At 37.1% G+C, this 10,007-nt stretch overlaps 2 long non-coding RNA genes across 2 annotated transcripts; both read right to left on the bottom strand.

Moving 5' to 3' along the window:
* Positions 1 to 2,109: 2,109 nt before the first annotated feature.
* Positions 2,110 to 3,104, bottom strand: LOC134311397 (uncharacterized). Its single transcript, XR_010011408.1, has 2 exons — positions 2,839 to 3,104; positions 2,110 to 2,547 (listed from the first exon to the last, which is right to left on the bottom strand). It is a non-coding gene; the product is annotated as an uncharacterized LOC134311397 (long non-coding RNA).
* An 809-nt stretch (positions 3,105 to 3,913) lies between these two features.
* Positions 3,914 to 4,222, bottom strand: LOC134311396 (uncharacterized). The gene is made up of 2 exons (XR_010011407.1): positions 4,147 to 4,222; positions 3,914 to 4,018 (listed from the first exon to the last, which is right to left on the bottom strand). It is a non-coding gene; the product is annotated as an uncharacterized LOC134311396 (long non-coding RNA).
* Between the last annotated feature and the right edge of the window lie 5,785 nt (positions 4,223 to 10,007).

Genomic DNA, 10,007 nt, shown 5'->3' with positions numbered 1-10,007 from the left:
TGTATGTGCAACTGGACTGATTTTATATAAACAATGCATGTTTTCTCAGTTATTACAAAATGCACCCACTGTTTTAATTTTTCTATGTTTGTTAATGTTCTGTCTTGCTGTAAATAGCTATACAGTTTATTATTTTTGCAGGGGGTGCCTGGTTTCTTTTTTTTTTTAGAAGTTTGACATGCACCATGTCAGCTGGTCTGGTATAAAGGATTTAGTGTAATATATTCATCTTGAATTTTCTAGTCATGAGGGCGTAAGCTAGGATGGACAGTGATGCTAAACAGATGTAAAAGCTTGATATTCCTCGATGAATGATAGCTGTCTGTAATCTGAGTCCATCATATATATATTTGAGATAAATACATCCTTTATACCAGTCCAGCTGCCATGGTGCAGTGTGAACTTCTGAAATCTAGGAAAAGGCACCACATATATATTCATATTCAAATGGCTTTTTAAACATTTTATATAAATTTCTATTCTGAGGTCAGGCAGGAATCCCCATGGACTATGATGTTTGCAGATGATATTGTGATCTGTGGTGAGAACAGGGAACATGTGGAAGATAACTTGGAGAGGTGGAGATATGCACTTGAAAGAAGAGGAATGAAAGTCAGCCGTAGCAAGACAGAGTACATGTGTGTGAATGGGAGAGAGACAGGTGGAACAGTGAGGCTACAAGGAGCAGAAGTCACAAAGGTGAAGGACTTCAAGTACTTAGGGTCGACTGTTCAGGAAAATGGGGAGTGTGGTAAAGAGGTCAAGAAGAGAGTCCAGGCAGGATGGAGTGGATGGAGAAAAGTTTCAGGAGTGATTTGTGACAAAAGGATGACAGCAGGGGTCAAGGGAAGAGTTTACAAGACAGTGGTGAGACCAGCTATGTTGTATGGTTTGGAGACAGTGGCATTGACAAAAAGACAGGAGAAAGAACTGGAAGTGGCAGAAATGAAGATGTTGAGGTTCTCCTTGGGAGTGACAAGGATGGATAAGGTTAGGAATGAGATAATCAGAGGTACAGCACAGGTTAAACAACTAGGAGATAAAGTTAGAGAGGCCAGACTGAGATGGTTTGGACATGTCCAGAGGAGGGACAGCGGGTATATTGGTAGAAGGATGTTAGATATGCAGCTGCCAGGAAAAAGACAAAGAGGAAGGCCAAAGAGGAGGTATATGGATGCAGTTAGAGGACATGGAAGTAGTTGGGGTGAGGAAAGAGGACGCAGTGGACAGAGTGAGATGGAGGAGGATGACTCGCTGTGGCGACCCCTGAAAAGGGAAAAGCCGAAAGAAGAAGAAGATATAAATTTCTATTCTATTCACTATTTAACAGTTGTGGAAAAGGTTGTAAGCAATAAAATGTTACAATTATTTAACTGTGCATTTGTGTCTCATTGTATAAAGTCTCGATGACATTAGGTATTTGAAAGTTATGTAACAGTATCATTCACAGTGCATAAAAAATGTGGACTGATTTTAAAGGATTAATGATTTATCATTTAGGTCTGTCTGCATGGGTGATTTGGTGGTTCATAGTGCCCCTGTTGTGTATAGTTACTACAATTTAGTCTAAAGTTTACTTTTATTGGGTAGCTTCTTTAAGTGTTATGTTCCCAAATTACTTCATTAAAATAAATAAATACATAGCAAAGGTATTAACTATACCAAAAATCAGAGAAGACATTTAGATGTGTGGAACAGTGAATAACGTATTAATGCGTTCCTCCTAATCATGGAGTACAGTGGACCCTTGACTTATGAATTTAATTGGTTCAAAAGAGCTGTTCTTAAGTCAAAATGTTCGTTAGTTAAACCTATTTTTCCCATAAGAAATCATGTAAATAGAATTAATCCGTGCCAGACCTCCCAAACCCCCCCTTACCTAACCTTTCTAATGTCTTAAATGGTCTTTTTTGTTATAAATACAACTATGTCCCTTAATCTTAAATTATAGAATAAATAATACTGTAATAAATAATAATAAACAACAATACACAGTACTGTACATAAAAAACACATATCTCAGTACAGTATGTGCTGTACCATACACCATAATAAATGTCCTTCTTTTTATATAAAATGTATCTACCAGAAACAACAATAACTCTCATATTTCTCTATTATTTCCTTCTTTATTTCAATAGTGTTGTATTTTGTAGGTGTAATTGCACGAAAGAAAGAATACTTTACTCAGCGGACTTCCTTCTTCTCTGTCACTCACTATTCCCTCTGTCTGATACACAGTGACAGCTACTGGCAGGAGTAATTATACAACAACAAATGTAATAGATTTGTTCATTTTATCACCACTAAGCTTTCTCTGCACCTTATTTGGGGCCATTTTAATATTGAATTTTACAAAATATAAAGACAACACCGAAAAAACCAAAATGTTCGTATGGTAAACCATTCGTAACTCAAGGGTCTACTGTATACTTATTCTGTCTCATTAGTATTTATGCAGTTGTAGCAGACGTCAACAGGTCGGACAGCTCAGGAGACAATAATCAACCACACGAAGTCAGAGAACTGAAGGTCTTCATTTATTTCCTAAACATGAGACATGGAGCAAAATTACACACACACACACACACACACGCAGGTGCACCATGTGACTGACAATTAAATTTTTTTAACTTTTTTCCCTTTAAACACTCAAAAGAAAAATGTGAACATATAGTAAACACAATAAGAAATGTGTAAATATTATAAACAAAAACAACAATGTAAATAATGGAGCAAAGGGCATGTAAATAAAACGTTAATGTTACATAGTGCAAATAAAATCCATAAGTTTTCTGAATTAATAACTTTAAACAGTAAAACTACAGTAAAACGTACCTGAACACGTGACATGGAGCAAAATTAGCGCACACACACACACGTGCACTCTCTCCCTCCTGCACGAGGCAGAAAATACAGAACTCATGAAGTGCAAAAGTCAGGTTTAAAAGCACTATCTACACTGTGAGCTCAGTAAAAAACGATTAATCAATCTCACAATGTCTTAATAATGTTTTCTTAAACAAAGTTTCACAGTTTATAGAGCTCTAGAACTCCTAAAAGAAGCAATAATATGAGAGAGAGGAATCACACAGCTTATCTGTTCAGTGTTCACCACGTGACTGAATTAGCCGGGAAAGCACACGGTAAACAGACATGGTGTCACGCTGATTACTGCCCCACGTGCAACCAACAGAGGGGGAACCCCCAAAAATACAACTTTATTACAAACAAGAGAAACACACATATTTAACCAAAATCAAGCTTTGGGGGAGTTCATACCAAACTAATGTATTTTTCTTCACGTATTTAATATAAAATACAAAAAAAATACTACTGCCACACAGTTATGACATTCAAAAACAATCAAAAACAATAAAATGGATTTTAAGTGCATATACTGACTGTTGAGTAGTGTTAGCAAATCCATCAATTCTAATGTTGAAAAATGTCATTACCACAGCACGTGACTACCCAGCTAGCAAAAAATGTATGGGCCAGTTCTGGGCCATATCCGGCATGCCGGAACTTTTTGTGTCGGCCCACATCCGGCAGCCGGATCTGGCCCGGTGTCAAAATTAATGACGGTTAGATTGTGGCCCGTATACGGCTGCCCGGATCCCAGCCATGACTGCCAGCAATATGCCAGCACTTAACCACCTGCTAGCCAGAACAACCATTATCGGGCCAAATATGGCCCAGTTCTGGCCTGCAGTAGATTTTTAAAAGGCTTTCCCCAGCCATATGTAACCTTTAATGGTCACTGGGACTACTACAACTGTTTTTGCTTCTTATTGCTATGAAAATACTCTGTAAAATATATATATATATACTTTATTATAATTATAAGTAATAATAATAATAATAGAGTACAATTAAAACAGTAACAGAAAAAAACAAATGTACACCAAAACACATTTTTCAATATTTTATTTCAAGTATTTTTATTTATTATAAAATGTTTTGTCCTGCCATAATTGACTGCTGATCTCCTGCCTCCTGACACTGGTCTGTAATTCTGGAATGAAAACAAAAACTATTTTTCACAGATCAATGTGGATCTTATTCAAATTTTTCAGTTCCACTTAATGATGGAAAAGAAATGTTGAATAAGAAAAAAAGTAACTGTAGTTTAAATATGTTTACCTGGTTAAAAATGGTTTATTGATTCACTCAGGCAGCAGGAGTGGCATCACGAAAAGCAGTTTCCAGAACAGTGCTAGAGCAGATTAAACAGTGCCTTTAGTAGGCTGAAGAACATAAGCGCAAACTTGGAAATATGTGCTTTAGACATGATAATGTGCTTTTTGATTATAATATTTTACAGTGTTATGTACAGTGCTTGCATACATTATCCCTAATCGATCCTGAAAATGTCTTTCAAACTGTATGTTGATAAAAGCAGCTTTTGTAAACATCTTACCAAGACCAGTGTAGGCCAAATAACACAAGGTGGCTGAGTAAGCTGGACTCAGGGGTGCACAAAAAGTCACTGCAGAAATATAAACACTTAATTAGTTAAATCATTCAATCAAGGAAATGTATAAAGACTTGTAAATAAGTGCTTAGGCATGATAATGTGCTTTGTCTTTGTAAACATGTTTCCTGGGTTATTTATGCCGGCCAATGACTAAAAGTTTTTATAATATTGTCAACTGCCAGGAAGAGGGAACTAATGTAACCAACCTTTTATATACATCACACCCCTTACTCAAAAAAGATGGACCACCAGCTCCATACAGCTGTAGGTATAGGTAACTAATGTAATTGTTTTAAAATCTTATTTTTGTAATATAACTTGGCTATATTGTTTGATGGTTTATATCGTATTCATAATATCAGTGTAAGTTTCCTTTAGGTGTATGTTTTAAATTAATTTTGATAGCCTTTTGCTGCCATATTGATGTATAGCTGGCTAGATAGTTAGTTTACCGTACCTGCCAAGCTAGCATTTTTGGCTAACGTTAAAACATAGCTATAATATATTTATAAATTATCAAAAATACGAAATTATTTGATTATATATATTGTTCTGTTACTACAGTATATCAGTATTTTTAATATAATGTTTTAGAAAGTTTTTAGTCCTAAAGAGCAGCAGTTAACGTTACCTTAAAATCCTCAGTGAATAAGTGTGAAAATAACGGTTTTCTTATTTAAACTGAACTAAATGCGTTCAGGGAACCTTTCGTATTGAAGTAGTGAACTGATTCTATCTGACACCACCATGTATTAACATTAGCGTAATAGTTAAAAATCACTTGTCAGTTATCATTGTTATAAACAGTTATCATGGCTTAGCGTACGTACATCTGGTTCAAGTCAAACAAGCTTATCAAGCGACTGAAAAATAATGTTATACATACATATACAACTATTATATTGGATTAAAAAAGTTGCTTTGAGTCTCAGTCAGCCGACATGCAGCCATATTCGGGCCAGATGCGGGGTGCCAAGCCGACAGACAGCCGACAGTACCGAACCGGAGCCGGAATCGGCCCAGATCTATCGTGCTAGCTGGGGAGCTATTCAGTTGTTAAACATATACATTGGATTAATTTGAATAACTGTAATGTACTGTAGTGTGCACTGTGTGAACAGTATTATCTAGTTCTTATCTAGACAATATCTAGAAAATACAAGTATCGGTTTGAGACTCGGTATCGGATCGGGATCAAAATTAATGATCGGGATCGGGAACAAAAAAACGTGATCGGGACATCCATAATTAGTGCATTTCACATGATGCTGTAACTATACTTGCAAAGAATCCACTACATAAATATTCATTTGGTGTACTTAAGTACCATAAATAGTAACCTGTATAAACTGCATAAAGTAAATGCTTATAAAAATACAACTAATTAGATTAGCATGACTACAGAAAAAGTTCCAAATTCTTCTTGGACCCAAAAAAATGGATGAAAAATTGTTTTGGCAAGAACACCCATGCCTTTATGATGTTTCTGATAACCTGTACCACAACCGCATTGAGAAAGAGAAGAGGTGGAGACAAATTGCAGATCCAGACAGACTGAGTTGGAGCTACATTCTCATACTGTAATGATGACAGAAGTATTTTCAAAATGTAATAACAGTTTTAAACATCTGGAAAGCATGTGTATTAAATTCTGGAATGCATGACAACTGACAATGTGTTTGATTTCTTTTTTGCATTTTAAAACTTTAAGTTTAAGAGGTTAAGACCAGGGCAGCGTCCCTGCGAACACAATATTCAAGGCTGATAAAACCAAAACCAAATGGGAGTGGGACCAAACCTTGACACCTAGGCAAAGGTGGCTCCTCAGGATGATGGATTTTATTAAACAGTATATTGTTCATCGTCCATGTGAGACCACTGTAAGTTATTATATAGTCTATAAACATGTTTTTCTGTATACACAGTGAACAGACTGCAACAGTTCCTATTTTAACTACTATTTTACTTATTTAGTTTCTTAAACATACGTATTTAAATTATGCTTTTAATGTTTCATTTAATAATAAATTGCATAATTGAAACATAATTAACTATCAAATATTATGGTATGTTTGCACATTGAAAATGTATTTAGTATTCAGATACTAATTTTCAATTTATGGCTACTGCCTTGCTATGATGTGTACTGACACTATTTTACTTTCATCTCTCTTCGAGCTTGATATGTCTGAACTGGATGTCAGAATTATCTTTCTGAATCATTCAAACTTGAACAGTCACCAACACCACCATCAAGAGCAGAAACACCATCACCTACTACATCACGTGTTGCTTCCCTCCTTAAAGATAAAGATGAAGGTTCTTCACCTGCTTCATCTTCTGGCAGCAGGAACACACGAAAAGAATCAAGTACAAGGGGAGTCAAACGCAAGAGGAGGCCAGAATCTGATGTTGCAGAAACTTGTTGTGATAAAGCAAATGACAGCAAAGGTTGACGCTGATTCTTCTCCTGATGTCTCCATTACATTTGGAAACCAGGTAGCATCTGAATTAAGACAAATACAGGACCCAGCAATTCTAATCAGACTGAAAAGAAACACCATGAACATCATATGATGCCCAAGACAATGAAAGGAGTAGATCATCCTCCTCACCCTGGTGAAAAAGATTAGTGTGAGCATACTAATCTTCAATATGCTAAAGTGCACTAAACAAAAAAAGGGTAAAAAAGTAAAACTTGATTTGAAAAAATATATAAAATATTTGCTAAACAATCAGTTATACAATAGTATAGTAAGTAATTGTAGTAAATAGTAAGTATATGTATTTAAAATAAAATCATTATTTTTTGCACACACACACACACACAAATGTAGTGAGTGAAAGTATGCACATGATGGCAGACTTCAGCTGCATTTTACTAACCTGTGTAGGATGAACTGTTGGAAAAGGAAGTTAAAGAGAGGAAATGGTTTAAACATGTATGAAAATGATAGCAGGCTATGAGATGTACGGTTCTGCAGTTCAGCCATGGCAATGCTTGGATTTGTTTGCTTCCTTTCCATTCTTTTAGGTGAGAAATAACAGCACTTATTAATGTTACTTAAGATAAATTAAAGATCTTTAATATTTTATAATAATTTTATTTCTAATATTTTTATACAAATTTATAACATTTCTAATAATAACTCCACAATTATAACAACACATTACATAAGCATTGTTCTTTATCTGTCCACAGGTTATAACCTAGGAAATTAATTCAGTTTCAACCACTAAAACTGTCCTGGAGAGAGACTCTGTTACTTTATCCTGCAATTACAAAAGATATGGTAACACTAATTACCTGCAGTGGTATCGTCAGTACTCCACATTCAGACCAGAGTTCATTATTCTGGTTAGTGAGCTTGATAAAGAAGCTGCAGGTTCTGGGTTTTCTGTAAAAATAAATGAAGATAAAAATCGAGTGGATCTGAACATCTCCTCTGCTGCAGTATCAGATTCTGCTCTCTACTACTGTGCTCTGCAGCCCACAGTGACAGGAAATTATACTATACTGTACAAAAACCAAGCACCCAAGTTACATGTGTTACTTCAATAAGAAAAACACATAAACAACTTAAACCAGTACTTACTGATTTAAGAAGAAAAGGCAATATGTGGTTTGTATGTCATGTTATATCCATGCGATTTTAACTTGCTTTCCTGCTGTTTAGCATGACAGTTTTACAGTATCATGCTCACCTGCCATGTCTTTAAAATCCATCAGAGGCTTTTAATTTTGTTTTATTTAGATATCAACTTTATTACAGATGTTTCTTCTAAAAATTGTTCAGAATAAACAGCATTAGAACAACGAAACAAGAATTTGATTTCAAAAGCATACAGGATCTGGAGAGATTTTTTATTTTCTTAGATTAATCTCTTTCTTGACTTCATATTTATACCTTGAATGAAGAGAAGCCCCTTCTCTTCTTGAGTAAAACAATGAAAAGCTAGCAAAATTATTCAAATAAAGATAAAGACATCAGTGTCACATGTACTGACTACATTCCCCATAATTTTGCAGACTCTCACGTGACAGTCATCTGTCCTTCTTCAGCCAATCCTGATCGGCCCTCACGGTCATCGTCACCGGAGTTTTGATTCGGAACACCTGTAACCGATTCACTGAATCCTATTTAAACTATGTGAATTGTTTGGCATGTTGCAAAGTTTTGCCGTTTCTTTTGCGTGCGTACCGGCGTTCTCGACTTATGTTTATTGCCATTACCGTGTATGACCCGTTTTGTCTTGAGATCTCTGTATTTGCCTGCGCTCTTTGGTTTGTTGCCTGTTTGTTGTTATTCCGGTTTTGAATTCTTCCTGCTGTTTGTACTTCGATTTGGATTGCCCTTCTGTTAATAAACTTCCACTGTTGTAATTTCTGCGCGCGTCTGGCCCGTATCTGTCGCGTGAAAGAATACTTCGCCGCCATGCAGACGGCGGAAAGCACCGACCTGCAAACGGCTATTACCAGCCAGGGACAAATGCTGGGACAACACCATCAACTTCTGGACTCTGTAATTCAGTCGGTCAACACCTTAACCCAGCAACAGGGTAAGCAGCAAGAACAACTCACTCTAATGACCGAGGGTATGAGAGAAATCTCTATCCAGCTCCAGCAACTTTCTTTAGGTCCTCAGGCTGCTGTAATGTTGCCAGTCGCTAACGTGGGTAACATTTTCTCCGTTAGTTTACCCGAAATGTTTGATGGCACACCTAATCTTTGCCGTGGATTCTTATTACAGTGCTTCATTTGTTTTGCGAATTCTCCACCTAGCACTGATGACCAACGCATCTCGTTAGTACCTTCACGTTTAACTGGTAAAGCTTTAGCTTGGGCTACCGCTGTCTGGGACCGAGTACAAACTGGCAGTTATACATCATTTGTGGAGGAACTAAAAACTGTTTTTGATCACCCTCACAAGGGCCGCTCACAAGGGGAACTTCTGTCACGTCTGCGCCAGAATCATCGCTCAGTTGCGGACTATGCTTTAGAATTCCGCACGTTGGCGGCTGGAAGTGGCTGGAATGATCCAGCCCTCATTGTAGCTTATAGAAACGGACTTAATTTTGATATTCTGTCGGAATTAGCTTGTACGGATGACGGGCTCTCTTTGGACGCATTAATTAACTTGTCCATTAGACTTGATCAGTTGAAGAACCACCGAGTCTCGTATAATTCCAAGAACACTGCTCCAATAGCGTATTCAGCGCGATGCTCTCGTCAACCTGTGGCTACTCACAGTTCAAGAAATAATGAGGAGTCTGAGTCTACAGAATCCATGCAGTGTGATGCTTCCCATCTAACTCCGGAGGAACCAATTCGACGTCTCCAGAGTGGTATGTGCCTTTATTGTGGTGCGGCAGGCCATGTTCTGCGAGAGTGTCGGGTTCGCCCACACAGACCCCAGGCGCCGACCCCCGGAAAGCGCATGGAAACCATTCCAAGCGCTAATGTGGTGAGTGTACCAGCTCTGGGGTTGGTCTCAAAAACATTCTTCTTTCCTGTAACGTTTACTTG

The sequence above is a fragment of the Trichomycterus rosablanca genome, chromosome 4 (genome assembly GCF_030014385.1).
Source record: "Trichomycterus rosablanca isolate fTriRos1 chromosome 4, fTriRos1.hap1, whole genome shotgun sequence".
In the NCBI taxonomy this organism is placed as follows: Eukaryota; Metazoa; Chordata; class Actinopteri; order Siluriformes; family Trichomycteridae; genus Trichomycterus; species Trichomycterus rosablanca.
The sequence above is the reverse complement of the archived record's forward strand: the minus strand, read 5'-3'. Positions and strand labels throughout refer to the sequence as shown.